At 37.1% G+C, this 10,863-nt stretch overlaps 1 pseudogene; it reads right to left on the bottom strand.

Moving 5' to 3' along the window:
• Positions 1-2,527: 2,527 nt before the first annotated feature.
• LOC130222683 (uncharacterized) lies at positions 2,528-8,318 on the bottom strand (annotated as a pseudogene).
• Between the last annotated feature and the right edge of the window lie 2,545 nt (positions 8,319-10,863).

The raw sequence follows: 10,863 nt of genomic DNA, 5'->3' as shown, positions 1-10,863 counted from the left end.
GGGGGACACAATAGTTCATGGCGAGGATATGACGTATATGTTTGTTTTGATCAGACTGTGAATGCATGGTGTAACACGATGGGTAAAGCGGATAATAAGTGGTGTAGAGGGTGGGATCAAGTAGTGGGGTACACAGGGAAATGGACGCCAAACCCAACATGGTTAGGGAATTTTAAAAACGAGTGGAGAAAACTGAAAATACAAAGGGATTATAGTCCTACCCAGAACCCTATTACTATGTCAATAGGGGAGTGGACAGGATACCCCTTAGATGAGACCCATTATGCTGGAAATAACAATCCGCCTAAGTTTCTCCATATACTACTAGGAGTCGAGATATCAGGAACTGACCCCCTGGGAATGATAGAAGTTAAGTTATTAGACAGGGTCAATGTAATAGATAGAAACAAGACAACGACTATAGGACCCCCAATCAGAGATCATAGTAGAGAAATTAGAGGTCGAAGGGTTGTAATACAAATGGATTATACCAAATTAACCCCAGAGGATATACTAGAGAAAGCCACAGGATATGGGGAAACTAATTTGTGGTTAGAATGGATGATTTCCACAGCTAAACAAACAGGAATGACAGATTGTGTTGCATGTGCAAAAGCTAGACCAACCCTTCGAATAGAACCCGCCCCACTGATAATAAATGATCCGGTGGGATTTGGATGCATGATAAATTTGACTAGGCAGTATCGACCAAAAGGATGTGACACTCTAGCGGAAATATTTCCACCAATAAATAACCAGACAAAAACAGGCCCATTTTCCGCAGACCCAGGAAATTTCACCTGTTTTAATTTTACTCCCACCGGAACAGTGCTAGTCAGGGTAGGGCATATTAACCTTTTGTGGTGCAAACAGATTATTAACAATGCAGGGGATATAATAGGACCTTGGGCGCGGGGAGGACTATATTATTACTGTGGAGGGAAAAGATTGTTTGTAAGAATAAAAGGGAAAACTACGGAAGGTATATGTGCGATGGTTAGGTTGGCAGCACCAGTAACACTGATTGGCAACAGACAAGAGGGAAGGGGTGGAAGTACAGCTGGGAGAAGAAAAAGGGACGCAATGTTTGACTTAACCACAAATTCCCCGACCTATATAGATTCAATAGGGGTGCCGAGAGGAGTCCCTGATGAATACAAACTAGTAGACCAAATTGCTGCCGGGTTCGAGAATATCCCAATAATTTCAGCCCTATTCCCTGTCACCCCAAGCAAAAATGTGGATAGAATAAATTATGTGCACTATAATGTGATGAGATTGGCAAATTTAACAAGAGATGCCGTAGAAGGATTATCGGAACAATTGGCCCCAACCTCATTAATGGCAATACAAAATAGAATAGCATTAGATATGCTACTAGCGGAAAAGGGAGGAACGTGCGTATTCTTTGAGGATTTTTGCTGTTCCTATATTCCCAATAATACCGCCCCAGATGGATCAGTAACGAGGGCTTTAGAAGGATTAAAAACCCTTTCTAAAACAATGGCAGAACACTCTGGTGTAAATAACCCATTTGATGATTGGCTGACCGGTGTGTTTGGAAAATATAAAACCATGTTTACATCAGTTTTGATCTCTATAGCTACCTTTGTGGCCATAATAGTGACCTGTGGATGCTGTTGCATCCCGTGTATCAGAACATTGTGTAACAGGGTGATAATAGCAGCAATTGAAAAGAAAGATGAAGCTCCACCCCCTTACACAATGCCTCTGCTGGTATCTTCCGGAAATAATGATGAGGAGGAAGAGGAGGAGGAATGTGACTTATAAATGTTGTTTTTTCCCAATGACTGTGCTTCTTTGCAGATGCTGATTCATCACAAGTTATATGTTTTTTTTAGATATTGATGTTTGAGAAATTTGCTGTTTGAAAATGTGTTAAGATTTGAATTTTGATTACTGAAATGTTTGTAGTCTAGATAATTTCAGTGTGATTGACTCAGCTGACATGTTGTGGTTGCCCAAACATCAAATAGGGAACCGACTGGGTGACTTTCCCTACAGGGGTTTTCGGCCCAGTCCAGCCTGAGCACACTGGTTTATAGGGAATTTATAGGGACCATCATTGTTTGACTGTTATGATTGTGTTTATTGCTTTTATTTTTCCTAATGGTCTGATATGATGTTTCCGGTGAACATGTGGTGGCTGCCCATAAGCCAACTAGGGGGCCGCTTGGGTGTCTTTCCTCACAGAGGTTTTCGACCCAAGCTCATTTGGACATATTGGACCAAGACTTCTGAGATTTTTTTTATTTTTTTTTTTAAGTGTTTATTAAATGGTGTGGCCTCTTTTCAGAGGCCAAGAGAGGGATTGAAGGATAAGCATTTTATTAAGCTTTGTTAGTAAGTATGTAATAAATATAGACATGAAGGCTTTTGCTTCAAAGATTTAACTGCTATATCATGAGCGCAAAGTATAGAGAAATGTTACCGGATGCTAGCGCATCCTGTTTTTGGGTGGGGGTGATGGAGAGTCACAAGATGTATGAGCTGTGTGTACGTGTTCTCAAACATCTAAAAAAGGGTGAACTGTTAAGAGAAGATACACAGATACCAGGAAGAGGAATATCTGGTTGCTGAATGGCCAACTTCTTAAAGAAAAGACCATATAAGGCTAATAAGAGTTTAGGGTAAGAGTGTGTGTGAGGAACAATATAAAAGCGGAAGGACAGCAGAGGGGCTATTACATTAGTACATCTCTCCTGCGCAGGAATTGTACTCTCTAACTTCTTGCATTCAAAATAAAACTTGTTAATTTTCAATTCAGATCTCCGTCAATTTTTGAACATGCAATGGACCATTTGAGTCCAACACACTCCACCTGTATTGTAAAGAGAAATGACACATGTCCTTAATTTATGAAAAATAAAAGTTTTACCATATACATGCATTTAGAAAAATCTAATAAATGAGTGCCTTCTGTAAATAAAGGTAATGCAATAGAATAACAAAACTGATCTTACCTCCGGCTTTTTTCAGTTTATTGAACATTTTTGGACACATATCCTTATAGAGGAGAAGTTCCTCAAGCCGGTTTATAAGGTCTGAGATCGACCCACTTGCAGACACTCCCAGATAATTACAGCCTTTTGTCAGTTCATCTTTTTTAGGCTGATGAAAATAAAATTATAAAGAGATGTTCGGGCATACAATAATTAATACCATAATGTCATATTTTAATGAAAATCAGCTGTTAATACTGTACCGATTTGGAATCAAGCACTTGTAAAATCCTGTCCTCATCAATGTCATTTCCAGATAGACTAGTGCTCACCCTGTCAGTCTGACATAGTCCTTTTTAAACCTCAGTTTTTGGGAGAGTATTGCTGCTTCGTGTATGTTGCCCCATCCATGGAGCAAAGCCAGAGTATGAAAGTAGGCTTTTAAATGGATTGCTAGATGCATCTTAAGTTCAGAAACATTTGTATATATGTATTGCAATTAGGAATAGTTGTATAGCATTCTGTATTAACAATTAATTTTAATGGTAAGATAATAATTTTCTGATATCTTTTATTTCATATAAATCGCAAAGAAATTCTACTAGTAGTCTGATGATTATACATTATATAATGCTTACCATCACAAAATCTAGTAGCTATAATTTCTTTCTCCAGGGTCTCCCACCTTGCTGCCACATTAATCTCAGTTTCATGGGGCATATTATCATGGCTCTCTAGACGTCTCAAAAGATGCACTGATATTTGTAAAGAAAAAAAAATAACAGTATGTGAATTACAGGGATTATTCACCCAAAATTTACAATTCTCACAATGTACTCACCCTCAAGTGGTTCTAAACTTTTATGACTTTCTTTAGTTGAACACAAAACAAGAATATTCTGATGAATGCTGGAAACCAGCAGCCACCGATATCCATAGTAGGATCAAAACATTATCTGGAAGTTAATTTCTGCTGCTTTTCAACACTATTCATATTATCAGCTTTTGCATTTAAAAGAAGAAAGAAACTCAAATATCTCTGGAAAAAGTTGAGCGTGAGTAAAAAATAAGAGAATTTAAAATTTTGAGTCAGCTATTCCTTTAAAGCAAAGCTCTATGAAGATATTTCTATTTTAAACAAAATATATTCACTAACACTCACCTGGCCAATCAAAGGCAATCTTCCAGTTTGCATCAGCAATGACCACAGATGGGTGGCGTCCACAGCGGTAACAGAAATAGAATGCTTTTCTCAAGGTGCTGTGTGGCACTGTAGTCCCAGAATGAGATTCTATAGTGCGCAACATTCTACCAACAGCAATGTGATTCTGCAAAAAAATACAGAATGTGCCTTTAAACATATGTTGTTTATATGTTATCTAAAACATATGTAATAACCAGTATATGCATACTTACCGAAAGGCCAGTTGTGAGAAGAGAACAAAGTGGGATGGAAAGAAAGGCCCAGTTGTTATAATTATGGAATCCAGAATTGTAGTCCTGAAAACGAACTACATTTCTGCAGACTGGGCATGCCTTGGCATGAACAGAAATGCCTAGAAGAAAACGCATCAAAACAAATTGGTTGGCATACAAAAAAATACATAGATATTATATACAGTATATTTAAGAGATATATTAAATAACATAGAACCCCGTACCTCTATTCTGCCAAAATATCCCATGAACAGTTGCTTGTGTTGTAACAACAAAAGCATTGTTAAGATCGGGAGGACATGGCCCTGGGCAATATGGACAGGTTGTTTCTGATGGTATAAAGGTTTCTGGAATGGGCTTTTCTGATTTGGTTATTTCGTATGGAAGGTCTTCTGGTATTCTTTTGCAATCCCACAAGTAATTGGTCATTGTGATCACACTACTATGTGAAAAGGCCAAGTGCTCATCCATGCTGACATTCCAATTGATGCACTCCTCAATATCCTCTATATCAGGGGTCACCAATCTCGGTCCTGGAGGGCCGGTGTCCCTCCAGGGTTTAGCTCCAACTTGCCTCAACACACCTGCCTGGGTGTTTCAAGTATACCTAGTAAGACCTTGATTAGCTTGTTCAGGTGTGTTTGATTAGAGTTGGAGATAAAATCTGCAGGACACCGGCCCTCCAGGAACAAGTTTGGTGATCCCTGCTCTATATCCTCTGGGGCTTCTGGTGCATTTTTCAACAAATAAGGATGCTCCTGATAAATCCACCACATAGACATGTATCTGTGGACACAACTGATATTGTTCTTTAAACCAATGCTCTTGCAGTGCCATTTTCCCAATTTTATGTCAAATGTGGAAACTGTCCTTCCAAACTCACACCAGGTGTCCTTCTCCCCAGAGTACACTGAGAAAAATAGATATCTCTCTGACAGATTGTGTTCCCCCCTGAAAATAGGAAACACACTGTCCACTTTGTGTGAGCAAGCATGTTTGTAAAGTTCCAAACATTCCGCTTGCCTGGACTTAGAAATTAGTCCTTTTTCAACCATCTCCTTTACGGTTTCCTCTTGTAATGCTGGTGGTGGAATGTATGCACTGGCTTTCTTGGTCCGCTCTACATGGTGGTTTCCACTTTGAGCAGCTATGGCCATATTGTCTCTGTATTCCTCCACTTCACAATCGTAGAGCTGTGATGTTGATGTCTTTTGGACATGTATTGGCAATCTGATACCATGGGATTGCTTTGTGGTCACATAAATCCCTTTTTTTTTTTTGGTCAATGCACAACTTTGTTTCTTGCCCAGCATGCTGCTCCTTTTTATGCCGTATTAGGTTTCAGTTTGTGCTAAATGTAATACCACATATATGGCAAATTTTGTTTGCTTATGGGATGTCTTTAACTTCAGGTTGATCCTTTTCTAAGAATAATAATAAATGTCATAGTGTGATTAACATCATTATAATGTGCTATTGTCTCATTACTTCAGTTGGGTTAGAAACATAAGTGTACTCACCAAATGGTGTTGTTGGCACCATCAGACCTGTAGTTGCAGAGAAAGGAAATTAAACAGTTGAAAAATGCAATTTCACTCATTAAGGTTAAAGGATTAAGATTATGTACAATAGCCTACCATGCTTATGTAAGTGTGTTTTAAAATCTACAGATCTGCTTATTATTTTGGCACAGTTAGGACAATGCCAGTGACTCCTTGTACCAAGTTTCCGATCTGGACAGTGGTATGGTATGGTAAATTTGTCTTCGAACACAAGATGTTTTGAATATCAAATTAGTCAAAAGACTTCACCTCAACACTTAAATTTAAAACTTGGCAAATTGTCAAAAAATGACTGACCTGTATCACCCTCCTTAAAGTGAATAGCATATCTCAGATGTTTTACAGAACAGTGATTTACAGATGCTGTAACTGATTTAGAACAGTAACAACAGTCCTGATTTCCCCCAAGATTTAAAAAGTCATCTTTACTGAGGAATTCAAATTTCCTTCCTTAAAGGTAGGAAGATATTAAGATATATTAGATATTTTTTATTATTCATATTTTATATTATTACATTTGTCCTGTCACAAAAATAAACAATTCAATATAAAATGTATAAAGAGCAATTATATTAATGTTTGAATTTGTGAAAATGGTAGTCCTTTGACAGGACTGTAATATAACTTGTCCTATTCTTTTGCACTATAGGGTGGTATTTGGTAAACTACACTAATACATGCATATATTTTTTAGTAAAGAGTCATACAGCTACCAAGTTGGTATCATGGCATTACAAATAAAAAAAACATAAAATGTTTTTTAACCTTTATAACCTTTTAAGCTTATTTAGTAAAAAAAAGCATTTCCTTAAAATAAACTAAAATGGCTGAATATGGCTTTGAAGCTGTCGTCAATCCAACACGGGTTTGAAGAGCCTCGGGACCTCGTGACGCGACAACACCATCAAGCTTTTTTGCAAAATGGCTTAGCACTACATTTAACGAGTTACTAAAGATTAACTGTTTAGCCTATATTGTTATCTGCAGTGTGAAAACTTACAGAAACTGAAAGCTGACGTATATCACAAATATAGACAGAGATTTAGGGCTCTATTTTAACGGTCTAGGCGCAAAGTCCAAAGCGCAGGGCACAAACGCATTAAGGGCATGTCTGAATCCACTTTTACTATTTTAAGGATGGAAATATCCGCTTTGCACCGCAGCTTAAAAACAAGTTTAGATTAGTCCACCTGTCAGGTTTTAGACCATATGGGGCACAGCATGTGCACAGCATTATTATCGTTCATTTATTAGTTTGCTGGAAATTAGAACTGAATTTAGAAATAGTTTTGAAACAATATTTGTGCATAATAAACAAAATTAATTATTTATAAGCTAATGGATGTCTGTGCGTACAACATGTTTCCCTATCCATGAGAGTAAAAGCAAAAGTAAACAGTGAGGAGGCTCATCTCTCATTCTCGAACTGTAGATGCTGTTTAACGTTTTTCTCTCTAGTGAGCGTTGAGTTTTTCCTTGTACAAAGTCCACCGTGTAAATAGCAAATGCGCTATGGCACGGTGCAACTGACTCTTAAGCTGCGGTCACACTAGTTTGTGTGTGCGAAATTCTGTCGCACGGTGCTGCGAATATGGGCGAGGAATAGGATACGAAGTCACACGTCAAATGGTTTAGTTTTGTACAGAAGATGGATTCCGACGTACTTTTGCTGTGTTTGCTGCGACGACGACGAAAACGCCTGCAAAGGAAGAGATTGTGGGTTCATCCTATTCTCCAGACAAGGAATGAGCGGGGAGAGTTTCATTCCCTTATTCAAGAGCTTCGTCTGGATGAAGAACGCCACAAGGAGTATTTTCGCCTCAGTACGGCCGATTTTCATCGGTTGCTTACAATGGTTGCCCCGGCAATAGAGAAGCAAGACACTATACTGCGTCAGGCAATAGGTCCAGCAGAACGTCTTGCTATATGTGTACAGTCAGTATTTTAACGTCAGAAAACTAAACATCATGATATATGTTAGTGAATAACGTGTTTAGGTGTGTAATATACAGTACAAACTATAGATTAAAAGTTTTTTAGTAAATTATGCATCTTTCATATAATATTTATTTACCACACCACCTCATTCTTTACCATATAATTACTTGTTAAGTATTAACATTAATTTGATAATATAATTACAAAGAAAATGTGCTGTCACGTTCATGAAAATATTTTTTGTATCAAGAAAGAAAAAGACAAATTTTTAGAATTTTTTCTTTAATTTAAGATTTTTGGCAACTGGTGACTCCTACAAAACCATATCCAAGAGCTTCAGGGTGGGCAAATCCACTGTTGTTGGAATTGTGCCATCTGTAGCTAAGGCCATTTGGGAGAGTTTGGTAGAAGAGTACATGCCCGTGCCCCAGGAATCAGATTGGAGGGAGATTGCTAAGGGGTTCTCTGCTAAATGGGGTTTTCCTCACTGCCTCGGTGCCATTGATGGGAAGCACATTACAATTAAAGCTCCTGCTAATTCTGGGTCCCTTTTTTATAACTATAAGGGCCAATTTTCTATTGTTCTTCTGGCAGTGGTGGATGCCAACTACCTGTTTAGAGTGGTAGATAATGGTGGCTATGGCAAGAGTAGTGATGGTGGTTTATTGTCTGCCTGTTCTTTTGGAAGAGCTCTCAGAAATGGAATGCTCCATCTGCCAGCAGATGAGCCCCTCCCAAATGGCCAACACCTTGGTCCAGTTCCATTTGTGTTTGTAGCGGACGAAGCATTTCCCCTTCAAAAGCACCTTTTCCGTCCTTACCTAGGAAGAGCAATCCCTGCTGACCAGCGCATCTTTAATTTCCGTCTGTCACACGCAAGGAGGATTGTGGAAAATGCATTTGGCATCATGGCAGCTCAATTCCGTGTCTAAAACAGAGTGATGGAGTTGTTGCCATGTAATGTGGAAAAAATAGTGCAAGCAACCACCATCCTCCACAACTTCTTGAGATGGGGTCAGCGGAATGCTTCCTCCATGACTGGATGTGCTGATCTAGGGGCTGCACTAAATGCTTGCGGACGGATGGGGAGCAACACAGCATCGCAGGAGGCCATTGCTGTGAGGGAGAAGTATAGAGAATACTTTAACTCCCCATGTGGTGAAGTTCACTGGCAGTACAACCAGGTTTGAGGCAGCCTGCTTTTCAGAGCCACTTCATGATCAAAGAAAGAGCTTATTCCAATGTTTTTGTGTGTTTAGTAGGGTCACATACTCCATACACATGTTGTAAAGGACCACAGCAGTCAATTATTTGGTGTATGTGTGACCAACTTAGTGGATAAAAACGTTACTTTGAAGTTTTCCTAAAACTGTTGAACAATACTTATTATTCTTGTCTTATGAACACTTAGAAGAACTACTGTGTATTACATTTCTAATGCAAATAACTCTTTGAGAACATGGATGCAAAAATATGTATTTCTATGATTGTTCTGGCTTTATGCATGTTACCAGCCATCTGTAGGATTGAAGAATGTTTACAGCCATGAAGAACATCTCCAGTACAATGATATTACACCTAGGATCTCAAACTTCAGTAATTTGATCTGTTTTTTAACACACACACACACACCTATATATATATATATATATATATATATATATATATATATATATATATATATATATATATATATATTTGTGTTATGCCGATAGACTATCATGTATCTACGATTACTATCATGTATCTCTCTATATATATATATATATACCTAAAGGCAAAGATATCGCTGAGACCTATGACGATTTTAAAGACGATATTTACTTCGTTTTGCATAAATGTAGAACTACCTTATTAAATATTTTAATTACATTATTAAATGAAATGAATAGTATTGTTATTTTGTTTATTATTATTATTATTAATAATAATAAACTACAAATAATTGGACAGCAGCACCATGCATCTTTAGCATAAATTTAAAAGTACAATAGCCTACTCAAAGGAAAAAATACAATAATTTGTAAAATTGCAAGGCTGTTATAGACATGTATTCGCAATTTCACAGCATGCGAAAAATGCAGTATTTCCATCGCTCTTCTGCGCTCTCTCTCTGCAGCAGCAGGTGATGCGAACGCTGCACGTGATGGCCACAGCCACGTCTCATAGCAAATTAATTTGCAACTTTGTTGCATAACAATAATAGGCTAAATAATAAAACTGGATTTAATTAACAAACAAGTTAAATAAAACGATTTGTAAGAATAAAATAACCCAAAAAGAAAAAGAAAAAACAGTAAAAAATACATAAATCAGCTGAAATGTTCTAGAATATAATGTGTTGCGGTAAAACAAAATTCTTGGTAATTTAAGACTCCTATATAACAGCACTCCCGCAAGATTTTCCCTTGCTTTCACAAAAGTTATTTATGTTTATATCCGTTATTAATAGGCTATTTAAGTTGTAAGGCCTTTTTTCAGTGCACGCGTTGACTGCTTCTTAAAATACACGGAATAGGATAAACGTCTGCCATTTTCTGTGTGTGTATATATATATATATATATATATATATATATATATATATATATATATATATATATATATATAAGATAGATAGATTTTTTTCTGAAAATATACGCATGTCCGTTTATATTATATTATTACATGTAATATATTTACTTGTATAGGCTATTAAAATAAATTGTATTCATTTAAACTAGTCTATATAAAAATATATTACAACCTGCAATTTACCATTCGTTTTGGCTTTAACAAATTATTGAACAGAAAATTAATAACTAATAAAAAAACGTTTCATTGAGCTCAGTGAAAAGTTTTGTATGTAGACACAATATTATAAAAATTTAATTACAGCCATTTCTGCAAGTCGGCAATAGCCTGTTTAAAATGAAACTATTTCTCTTATCAGAAAACAAACACTCATCAACATTGTGTTAGATTT

The sequence above is a fragment of the Danio aesculapii genome, chromosome 4, assembly GCF_903798145.1.
Source record: "Danio aesculapii chromosome 4, fDanAes4.1, whole genome shotgun sequence".
Lineage (NCBI taxonomy): Eukaryota > Metazoa > Chordata > Actinopteri > Cypriniformes > Danionidae > Danio > Danio aesculapii.
Note: the sequence above shows the minus strand (reverse complement) of the source record. Positions and strands in the feature narration are given on the sequence as shown.